General features: G+C 32.0%; 1 long non-coding RNA gene across 1 annotated transcript; it reads left to right on the top strand.

The window, feature by feature from the left end:
• Positions 1-291: 291 nt before the first annotated feature.
• LOC126892220 (uncharacterized) lies at positions 292-11,944 on the top strand. Its single transcript, XR_007700729.1, has 3 exons — positions 292-539; positions 4,419-4,532; positions 11,701-11,944. It is a non-coding gene; the product is annotated as an uncharacterized LOC126892220 (long non-coding RNA).
• The last annotated feature ends 210 nt before the right edge of the window (positions 11,945-12,154 follow it).

The raw sequence follows: 12,154 nt of genomic DNA, 5'->3' as shown, positions 1-12,154 counted from the left end.
CAGATTCAACTTCCGGTCTTCAGGTACGTCATCAAGCTCGAACTCGGACGTATTTGAGCTGCGGGAAGATACTATCTCGTTATTTACAGTATCATGCTATAAATAATGCTACAAAATATAAACTATTTACCTATTACTCTAAATCTTAGTGTGGAATATATTGTTTTGCAATTAAATTAATAAATAAAAACAATTTATTTCAAAAATTGAAAATAACAAATGATACTTTTGGCAACATCGTACCACCATATTTTCATTTTTTAACCGGTGGCATCCTTGTCTGGCGTCCGGCGTCCCGGAAACTACGGCCTACGGCAGGCAGCGCCATTTTGACACTGTTGAAAGTTGGCATGTAGAAGTGGAATGTTGAATAAAAATTGAAAATGAAATGGGGCGCTGGCTTGGCAAGATAAAATATGCTGTTTTAAAGTAGAAATGTTACATATGCAGATATATTATATCTATATCGGGAATCCATAATCAATCCCTGGAATCTATATTTAACATGTATCCTGGACAACAACTATGGAATGGGGAATGTAAGTAATATAATATACTTTATGACTGCTTTTTTAATCCAATTCTTAATTTTGTTCTGTATTTTGTAACAATCAAATTATAGTCAATCTTCCGGTTGCCACACTTGTTTGTCAAAATAAACGTAGGGCTCTTACGACGCCATACTATATTGTTGAATCCGGATTTTTTACTTTGGTATAATTAATCGAGACTTTGGTCTAGCTAAGAGGCCTAGTGATCAAAATTCCTATCATATTTATATAAACCACACCCCACACCTTTGTGCATGACCACTGCAAGTGTTTCAAGTGCAAAATTTCAATAATTGTTTCAGACCAGATGCGAAATTTATGTATATAAGATTTCTTTTAGTTTATTGGTTACATATTCTGTTTTATTATACACACATATCATCATAAACCACTAGCTAGGGTCTGTACAGTGTCAGTATTTATTGTTATGGTGCAAATATTTAGAATGGTGTATTATTTTATTTTTATTTATTTATTTATCCTCCTTTAAAACAACAAATGATTGTTATTACATTAAAAGAGTGCTTACTACTTCTAAAAACTAATACAGTAGACTCGCGATTATCCGAGGTAACTGGGACCGTGACTACCTCGGATACGGAAAACTCGGTTAACACTGACATTGGTTATATTGATAGAAAAACATGTGAATAATGATAACTGTGGATATTTTAATGACAAAATTAATACAGTACTGTCTATAAAAGATACAAACAGTTACCTTAATAATGTTACTGTTTAAAAAAGTATTTGATTTTGCATAAGCTTTGCTTCTCTTTTTGATTTTGAGGCGGTGATGTTGCGGCATGGTTGAAAATTGTAACTCAACTGTTTTGACTTTTGGCCTCGGTTAACCGAGGGGCTTGGATGACCGAGACTCGGATAATCGCGAGTCACTGTACCTATATTAAGAACTAAACATCGACAGAATAAAACAAGTAAAAACACACTATACATCTAATGGTAGGGGAGCAAAGTATGCTAAATGTGCAGTCACTCGAGCGCTGTGGGGACCTATTGGGCTGTGAGGAGTAGCTCCTAAAACCAAAAAAAGTTAAGTAAAGTATTCCATTTTACTGGGCTTGTCCATTTTTAATTTAATTTTCCATTTCCAACAATTGTTTTTTAGATTATAGCGCCATCTATCCATCTTTATATAAATTACACTGTTGTGTCATCTCATAATTTTGTATATTGTCATGATTTTTAATACCCTATTTCATCTTTACCAATATTTCTAAGCGCATTCTACTCATAGGGTTCATTCTCAGAGAATTCTCTATATCGAGAATATTCTCTGATTTTTCATTCTCAAGAATTTTCCAACACTAGAATTCATTACTGTCTGCTTTTATTTTCTGAATTTTCAATGTCTCATGTTTTTCTGTGGCATCTACAATATGTTTTCAGTCATCATAGCCTTCCATTCAAACATTTTGTAGTTTTTTCAGTAGCAAATAACCAACATGGGTCACAATGGGTATTCTTAAGTATTAATACATTCGCTGCCTTTCGAAGAGGATGGAACTCCACTAGGAGCCATTTTGTTACCTCTGTAACACTCTGGACCTCGATTTTTGACCCTTCGCTTTTATCAAACGCATTAGCTTCGTATCTGTTTAGTGTACAGATAGCGAATGATGATAACGAAGCGAAGGGTCAAAAATCGAGGTCATGATCGACAACATCTATTAATAACAAAAATGCATATTGGTGGTCTATTGGGACCAAAAATAATGCTATGTTTTTATTTTCTTTTAATTAGTATTTTTGAAACACAATATTTTTATTTGTATACCAAAGTATAGGGTGTTTTCTTCACTTCAATGTAAATATTTTGTTGGTTTATGCCTATCTTGCATTAAATTAAAGTAGATAAAAAATAAGTGACATATTTGACATAATAATTTTGACAGCCTACAAACTTTACTATAATGTAGTTCATTTGCTTTCAAAACGCCAGTTTCAGACGCCTGATTCGAGGGCTTTTTGTGTCGTCACAGCTTGTTGTTGGTTAGAAAAATACATTATTCTATACAGTAGTAAGGTCTCTTTTTATGCGGATTTTTTAATGCGATTTTGAAGTTGTCCTGTTTGTATTTCATACAAAAATTTCTATTATTATATATTCAAATAAAGTAGTAATAACAGTGAATTATTAGCTGTATTTCATACCTACATGTGGCTAAAAACCTACATTTTCAGTTGTAAGTGATTTTGTGAAGGCAGTGCAATTGTATTTCGAGAAATCAGCGCAATTATTTTGGATTCTACATAAGAGGTTCTGTTTTTGTTATCAGGTTCTGTTTTTTATTATCAGAAAGCAATTAACATCTAGAACTGTGGCCGATAAAGCTAATGGTAAATTAATTAGCTCCAACAATCGTTTTGTTAATAGTCCAGTGAAATTTTAACAATTTCGGAACTTTCATTATTGTTTCAAGTATGGCAGGTGGATCCTGTTATAAATGCAAGACATCATGCATCTTTAAGGAATCAAGGAATGACCTATTTGGGTATCCATGTGACATCTGTAAGCGAGTAATTTGTAAAAATTGTTCATCTATATCAGCTACTGAAATCCGAGCAGTGATAATGGTAAATAGAATTGTGCCGTTTTATTGCCCTGACTGTGCTATAAACATTGTCAATTTAACAGATTTGATAAAGAGAATGAGTAATTTGGAACTGGAGATTCAAAAAAATCAGAGAGACAACCAAGATCAATTCTTGAAACTAGAACAACGTATTTTAAAATTGGGAATATGCCATAATGATAACGCCGAAACTGCTGTTAGAAATAACGTGATTACTACAGACATTGACGTCCTTAAGGAGGATATTATCAACTTAAAGAGTGCAATAGAGGATCTGACCGTAAATGGACTGAATACTGATGTTCCTGCCTCAAGTAGTAACAGCAAAGTCTCCGAGGATTCATTGGTTTCTGAACTCCAAGAACGATCCAGGCGATCAACCAATATCCTACTTTTTAATGTTACCGAATCCAACAATGACATGGAGGCTGCCACAGAAATTCTCAAAAAACTTCACCATGAACCTATTCTTATTCGCTCCGCCACCAGATTTGGCAAAAGGAATAAATTTGGCTGTAGGGCTTTAAAAATCACGGTTATTAATTTATCCTAAAAAGGATCGCCATGTACGTTCAAGTTTCACACAAGACTTGGAAACAATACAGTATCATCTTCCTGGAAAGATATATTATCACTGTCTTTTAATAGGTTGACTGCCAAATACTCTAATTGGAGTGTGCCAGCCTCATTCAGTAATGCTGGCTACTTCGATTTGAGTGTTGATCACAAAATCGAAAGTAAGACTCACGGAGTAGCCAGCGTTACCCAATGAGGCCAGCACACTCCGTCGGAAGTAAACCTGTTAAGAAAGCACCCTCATGTTCAGAATGGTTGTTTTCAATCGAGAACTGTCTTACTTGATCATTTAATTTTTTGAAATTACCTTTATCAATAATATATGATGTACATGCAATATTGTTCACAATAAAATATGATTCACTTCAATTTTTACTAGTACCTTCTCATGATTGTTTTCAATATACACTGGCATCAACTGCTGCATCTATCATACTGTTATCTTTAGTTAAGCCCAATTCTTCACTTTCAGACCACTCTTCACTTGTTTTTTCATCAATAAAATCGTTATTCTTAAAGCACTGATTAATTTTAGGTAACTTTTTATTTTCTTCTTCAGGCTCCCTTTTCCTCTTTAGTTTTTTGCTCTAACTCAGATTTTTGCTAGATTGTTAACTAGACATGATGTTTAACTCTGACTTGACATGCTGACATTTAACTTTTACAATTAACTTTACTCTGTGTTTTTTTGCAGGTCCAATAAAATTATGAAAAATCAAATAAACAAATGACCCATGGTCACAACAATCAAATGAAAAATGACCATTACAGCTCCACTATGTAAATGTATCCTCGACAACTAAGGAATGTAAGTAATATACTTAGTTTATAACTAGGCATTAGTCCTATTTTTTATTTTTCTCTGTATTTTATGTTAACTGCCTATACAGGCTGTCCTGAAAAGATTGGTCATAAATTATACCACACATTCTGGGGTCAAACATAGTTCGATTAAACCTAATTTACCTTAGTACAAATGTGCTCATAAAAAAAGTTATAGCCCTTTGAAGTTACAAACTGAAAATCGATTTACAGTAATACCTCGAGTTTTATTTTACTTATTAAGTGTTAGCTTGCCAATGTATTTCAATGATGCATTTTAACAGACTTTGACTTATGTAAATACTTTGTATATTGATATCAATAAACTGAATTGAATTGAACCTCGACTTACACTACCCCGACTTACGCGAACCCAGAGTTACGTGATCCCATAGTTACGCGATTTTCAAATCTTGTCGATTTGTGATTTTAAAATCTTGTCCATTCATTATTTAAGCGCCACACAATTGTTTAGTTATCCACGAGATAGAATTACCACCCACACACTATTGCTCATCTAATGTATTATACATGTTTGGACTTTTCACATGGAATCAGCGATTTTATTTATAGTATAATTCAATATGCGATGCAGGGCATATAAACAACGATAAATTTACCGATAATTGTTAAAGATGTTCCAAATGAGTCTACTCGTTCCGATAAATAACAGTATAATTATGACACTTTATTAATTTTATTCTTTTCTCAACTATTAGTGTTTATTGCGTAGTAAATAAATTATTGTTATCACTGAATACATAGTAAGTGAACAAATAATCCGATTTATAAAATTAATGAATATTTTATGCATACATGCAAGAAACAGTTATTCAAGAATATTTAAAAACTAACCGAAATGTTCATCTTTATTTCGTTACTGCCGACGTCGTCGGCAGCTCATACAGGTTCGGACAGGATTTAAGTAGGTATTATATTTCGCTATTAAAATTAAAATTTTGTAATTTGAATCGATTTGTTAGTAAATTTTTAGTCGTCTTGGTTAAAGGACAATAAATTATATTTATGATGTTAATGTTGAATTAGCAATTATTTGTTGTGCGATTTAGAACTATTTAAGTATGTATATATTTTTATTTGTATAACTAATAACGACCCTATCTATACGTGATTGTGATTACTGTAACAGTAACCACGTATTATTTCAATAACAAATATTGAAACCAAAAATGTCATCCATTGATTCTGCTAATGAATTGGTTGAAAATACATGGAGTCCTCCTCGAAAACGAAGTAAAAGAAGTCCTCTTAGCGTTGAAGTTGAAGACATAATTTTAAATGTTTTTAAATGTGAAAGACAAGAAAATCCCGGGTTAGTGGTTGAAGATATTGTGAAAAACGTGGCCAATATAACCTATCACTGGAATGTGCTGTACAATTTGGGTTTAGTTTCGTTATAATCGGCGTTCTGGGAAGATCGTAATTTACAGTTAATTAATTGTTGTTTCCGGTTGTGGACAATATACGCCACGATTATATTAATATAAGTAGTAATATAAGTACATATTTCAATTCTTTTTTAGTCATTATGGCACAAAATATATTTTTCTTTATAAACAAAAAAAATTTTATAAGTAATTTTATTTATCATGGAATCCAGTTATTCCATGATTTCAGTTAATTCCCAATTGGCTTACTGAGAAGGAACTCCAAGTATTCACTGATGCCGAATAAGGTTTATAACAAACAACTAAGTGTATTTAAAAAAAAAAACAAATCCGCTGTTTTTAATTGTATTTTCTTGTGGCGTATAAAGTACGCCACGCGTGTAGTTATGTTATAACTTGATGCGCGGGTAGTTAAAGGTTAAAGAAGGTGAACGATGACCCTGATTTACCAAATTTTTCGAAAACCACGTTTTACCGAATATTGAAAAAACTTAATTTTCAATATAAACGTAGGGGAAGAAACTTTTTGGAATTGTACAAACAAATAAGTACATATATCAAAAATTAAAAATAAAACTTATATTTTTTGTAGGCACTCTGTACATAACATTGTTGGCGAAAAAAATTATTGGGTTTTTCGCCCTGTATAAATGGTTCCTATTATCGGATATCAACTAAAACAATCAGGTTCTTTGTCGAGCACTTTTGCAAAATTAAAATTTCGTATTTTTTAAGATAATATATATTCTGACTAAACAAAAAGATAATCCTAAATGCGGCCCTGTTGGACGCGTACACTTAATAATGTTTACATCGCCCTGCATCGCTTATTGAATTATACTATAGTATTAGGTATTTCTTATCTACAGTTTTGTCTAATGGATTGGGTGTTTGTTACTTTTATAAAGGCATTTTTTGTTATATATCTAAGAAGACTTGAAAGAGTAATAATGTCATCCAAACATACATATATACGAAATTATACCCTGACTTACGCGAATTCGACTTACGCGATTATCGCTCAGTCCCACCTATCGCGTAAGTTCAGGGTGTTACTGTATTTCAATATATCGAAAACTGCTCGAGATTTTTTATTTACATATATACTATTTTATTATATTATTATTTAAAATACCACGATAAGTAAGTCATTTACATTTTGAGTACATATTTTATATTTTAGTATTATTTATATAACGAGGGGTTCAAGCGAAAACCTGATAACTAAAAATAACTTTGTTTCGAGATAATCGCGATTAAAGATTTTAGGAATTTGAAGAAGTTTTCAAATCGTCATAGAAAGTTTAATGAGGATTTGATTGAACTTTCCATGACGATTAGAAATCTTCTTCAAACTTCCTAAAATCTTTAATCGCGATTTTTTCGAAACAATGTTATTGTTAGTTATCAGGTTTTTTGCTCGAACCCCTAATAATATCTATGTATTATTAATATTATGTATAATTTAAAATAGATTATATACATTAAAGTCAGAATTTGGTATTAGTTTTGAGAGTAAACTAAATGTAAGCCCAAATACTTACGATGTCAGGATAGTATCACGAGGTGTTTTCCTGGTTTTCTCTCGTAATTTACTATGGAATCTCTAGCGCGAGAATTTTACTGCCATCGTTGCATTTGGTTGTCTTTTTAAAGACAGATGCTATGATTTTTTTGTGGCGGATATTCTTGAGTTGGGGTTGATTTCATGTAATCGAATGAACTATCTTTTAGTAAACTCGTCCCAGGAACGCAACTCATCAATATTGGCAATATCATTTTAAAGTCTTCTACTTTAAAATTTATAATACATGTCTGAATTGCCGATATAAATGAGTCAGATTAAATAAATTATTAGAAGAATTTTTTACTAAGCAACAACATTTTTGTTTATTTAGTATTATTTTGTATTTTGACGACACCCGACTTAAGCGTCGAAACATTAATAACTTCATTTTTTTGGTAAAATTGTGGCTTATTTCCCATTTAAAATAGTTCATTTTTTATTGAAAATGGAGACGTATCATTCTTATGGCAGGAATATCTTAAAACAAAATTATAGTAAAATTTTTCCAACACAAAAATTTTATGGGGGTTTTGTTACCTTAAACCCCCCCAAACTTTTGTGTACGTTCCAATTAATTTATTACTGTGGTACCATTAGTTAAACACAACGTTTTTAAAACTTTTTGCCTCCTAGTATTTTTTCGATAAGCCAGTTTTTATTGAGATGCAGCTTCTTTTTAATATATTTACATACAAAATTTATGGGGATTTTGTTCCTTTAAACCCCCCAAATGTTTGTGTACGTTCCAATTTAAACTATTATTGTGGTACCATTAGTTAAACACAGTGTTTTTAAAATTTTTTTGCCTCGTCTTTTTTCAGTCACCTTTTATCGATATGCGGCTTCTTTTTCAAAATACACCTGAAAATGTAAATTATAAATAAATTTTCAGATTATTAACAGGTCTATAATCGTACTTAACCATATTCAAAATATGTGGTGGATTCGACAAATATTGAAAATATCTCGATAAACACTGGCTTATCGAAAAAGTGGTAAGAGGCAAAAAAGAGTTAAAAACATTGTGTTTAACTAATTGTGCCGCAATAATAATTTAATTGGAACATTGGAACATACACACAAGTTTGGGGGGGGGGGGTTGAAGGGAACAAAACCCCCATAAAATTTTTATGGGGTGCACAAATTTCATGTTAATTTTTTTTAAGATATTGCTGCCATTAGAATGCCACATGTCCATTTTCAATAAAAAATCTCTAAGAGTTTTCGATATATGAAAAAAAATCCATTTTCATTTTGTAACTTCGAAGGCCTGTAACTTTTTGTGTGCACTATTGTATATAGGTAAGTGGGGTTCAATCAATCTATTTTTGACCCCAGAATATGTGGTATAATTTATGACTAACCTTTTCGGGACACCCTGTATAACCTCAGTTTCATAGAGAAATAAATCAAAATCACATTCAAAGATTTCATTAAGTCTGTTAAAAATCAAATTTAAATGGTCAAGATTTTCTTTATATACCTACTCAGCTCATTTTCATTTTCTCCTTTTATCCATTGTATCTTTTTATACTTTTGTACATCTTTTCCTTTGTATTTTTTCTTTCATACATCTGTAGTAGTATTTCTTCAGTCTTCCTCTTGCCTGTTTTGTGTTAATCTTTTTGGTGCTGGTTTCAATAATTTTTGTTATAACATTCCACTTTTTACTTACACCAATAATTTGTTTATTAGTTGGTGTTTTTTAAATGTTATTATTTAATTATTTTTTAATTTACTTTTGATTTCATTGTTTTTTAACATTCTAAATAAACTCTTAACATTCTAAATAAATTCAAATTTTTTGTTCTTGGCAGAATTCTATGAGCCTTTGTCATCTGATATTTTTAGTTCCTAATCAGAACATCCTACTACTACATTTTTAACTATAACTACTTAAATTTTTCCATTTCTTGTATGGACATCCCTGAAAAATCAATATTTGACTGGTGCTAATCTCAAAGAAGAGCTTAGAGAGGTCCGAGGTGTGGCTACAGCATGCAGCGTTTGGAAAGTCAGAAAGAAACTGAAAGCAGCCAAACTGACACCAAAAAGGGCAGCTACAGGTCCCAAGCTAACTGAAGCCTAAAAGTAAAGGCGATTATAATTTGCTCTCGAACATCTGGATTGGGACGACTGTCAATAGAGTTGGGTATTATTCTCTGACGAAAGTAGGATCTGCATACACAGCAACTACAAGAGTAGTCGAGTATGTAGAAGACTAGGAGAGCGATTTGCTCAATGTTGTATACAAAAAACTGTGTCTTATGGAAAACTGAGTTGGTTTTCGTGCCTGGTGTAGGATGTGGAGGAGGTGTAATGTCTCGTTATCTCACCACTTATCTGATTGAGATTGGTATCATCATAATCATGGCATCTACACTCCTCACGGAGTATCGCCGCCCTCTTTGGGCTCTTCCAATTCGTTTGTCGCGGTGAATGAACATTTGGTTTTACAATTGGTTGTGTGACTTGGCATCTTTTTTCTCCATTTGTTCCTTTTTTTGCTTATGGTTACTCATTCTCTGACTCCCATCTTCTTAAGGTCCTCGACTATGTGGTTCTCCCATCTAGTTTTGGGTCTTCCTCGTAGTCTGTCTGATACAGGTCTCCATTTGAAAATTTTCTTGATAAAGGCTTCTGGATTTATCCTTTCTATGTATATGTCCCATCCATCTGAGTCTCTATGCCTTGATAAATCTGACAATGTCTTTTCCCTTCAGAAGTTCTCTTACGTGATTCATGAGTTTTCTAAATTCATTATTATCTAAGTTTAGTGGCCTGCTATCCTCCGAATTATTTTCCTCTCTAGGATCCTCAATCTTTCTTCCTATTTCTGTGTCAGACATATTACTTCAGCACCATATGTGATTGATTACTGATCTAATTGCTGCTTTGTAAATTTTTAGTTTAGTATTTTGAGTAAGCTTCTTATCTCTGAGGAAGTTATTGTATTTCCATTATGTTCTGTTTCATTTATTTATTAACGGGATAAACCCAATACATACAAAATACAATGAGCTTTTGTCATAATAATGAAAATATAAAAATTAGATACACGTAAAACTACAACTATAAAACACAAACATAAAAAATAAAAGAGAATATAAATTGTTTTCTAATGATGAAAACAACTGAATCAATTACAATAGTTTAATCTATTTATTTTTTTTAATTTAAAATTCAAGACCCTTGAGTTCTTGTTTAATAGAGGAAATTGAAGAACCAAACAGATCTATTAGATGACTAAACTTGTTTCCATACACGGTCAATCTACTAATTGGTGCATATTGACCATAATTTGTAGCATGCCGTTGTTCCTTGAATATTTGTGGATTTCGTGTCAATCTAGCAGGGAGATTAAAGCACACAAGACTTATCAGTTCTTTGGAGTCAATAACACCAGAGATAATTTTGCGAAGATAACAAATATCCAACATGACTCTTCTGAGTTCAAGAGTTTGTAAATTTAATCTCATTAATATATTGTCATAAGTATAATTTGTAACTGTTAAACCCTTCTTAAAAGATGCAAAACGTAAAAATTTGTTTTGAACCTTTTCAATATTTAGGATTTGATATGCATAACTAGGTGACCAGACAATAGAACCATATTCAATAATTGATCTCACGATACTGCAATATAAGATTTTTATTGTGTGAACTGACAAATCTTTTGATGAACGTAATACAAAACCCACCATCTTAAATGCCTTCGAAACAGTATGGTCAATGTGAGAGTAAAATGTTAATTTACAATCAAATATACCTAATTCCTGAATTTCGTTCACACGTGTGACAGGAGTATTATTAATAAAATATTGATGGTGAATAGGCGAATGGGATCTAGCAAAAGTTATTAAAAAGCATTTATTAATATTAAGTTCTATATCATTTCTACCACACCACTCATAAAAATCATTTACTTGTGACTGAAAATATGGATTTTTCCATTCTCGGGGCCAAAAATATGGATTTTTCCAATTCGATTAAAAAAATTGTTAAAAAAAATTTTGACCACTTTTTACTTAGGCGACTTCTTGAACCTTATTTTGGGATATTTCACGAATGTGATTATGCAAAAAAATCTCATGGGAATATTTTTTCCAACAAACCCGCCGTTTTCGGCTTGTCTAATAATAGATGTTGATTGACTCTAATTCTATTTTTTTTTTCAGGTTAAAAGCAGCAACCACGGTCAAATCACAGTGTATGAATACATCTAAATGGATTTTTGGTTATTAAGTAATGCAGACATGGAGTTTGGTGTGCTGGTTACCACAAAAGCTTTTCTGCTGAAGATGCATCTACAGACGTCTTCTTTATGGATTCGTAGAAATACTCTGCTGTATAGCGTTCAAAATCTTGATCTAATGTATAAATGTAGTAATCTATAGTCTTGCTAATATATAATGTTTGTAATGGTGTTTTTTATATCCAGTTTTCCTATAGATCTAAATTACAATTTTTTTCAGAAAATATTTTATTTACTTTATCAACACATTATAAATTGTAAACTTCTTCCTATTTATAAGCAATTCTGCTTGTTCATGGGAGGAATGAAACCTCGATGGAATGTTGTCACTCCATCTTTTGCGCTGTCCGCCGATACTGCTCCGAAACCGACTTCAG

The sequence above is a fragment of the Diabrotica virgifera genome, chromosome 9 (genome assembly GCF_917563875.1).
Source record: "Diabrotica virgifera virgifera chromosome 9, PGI_DIABVI_V3a".
Classification (NCBI taxonomy): Eukaryota; Metazoa; Arthropoda; class Insecta; order Coleoptera; family Chrysomelidae; genus Diabrotica; species Diabrotica virgifera.
The sequence above is the reverse complement of the archived record's forward strand: the minus strand, read 5'-3'. Positions and strand labels throughout refer to the sequence as shown.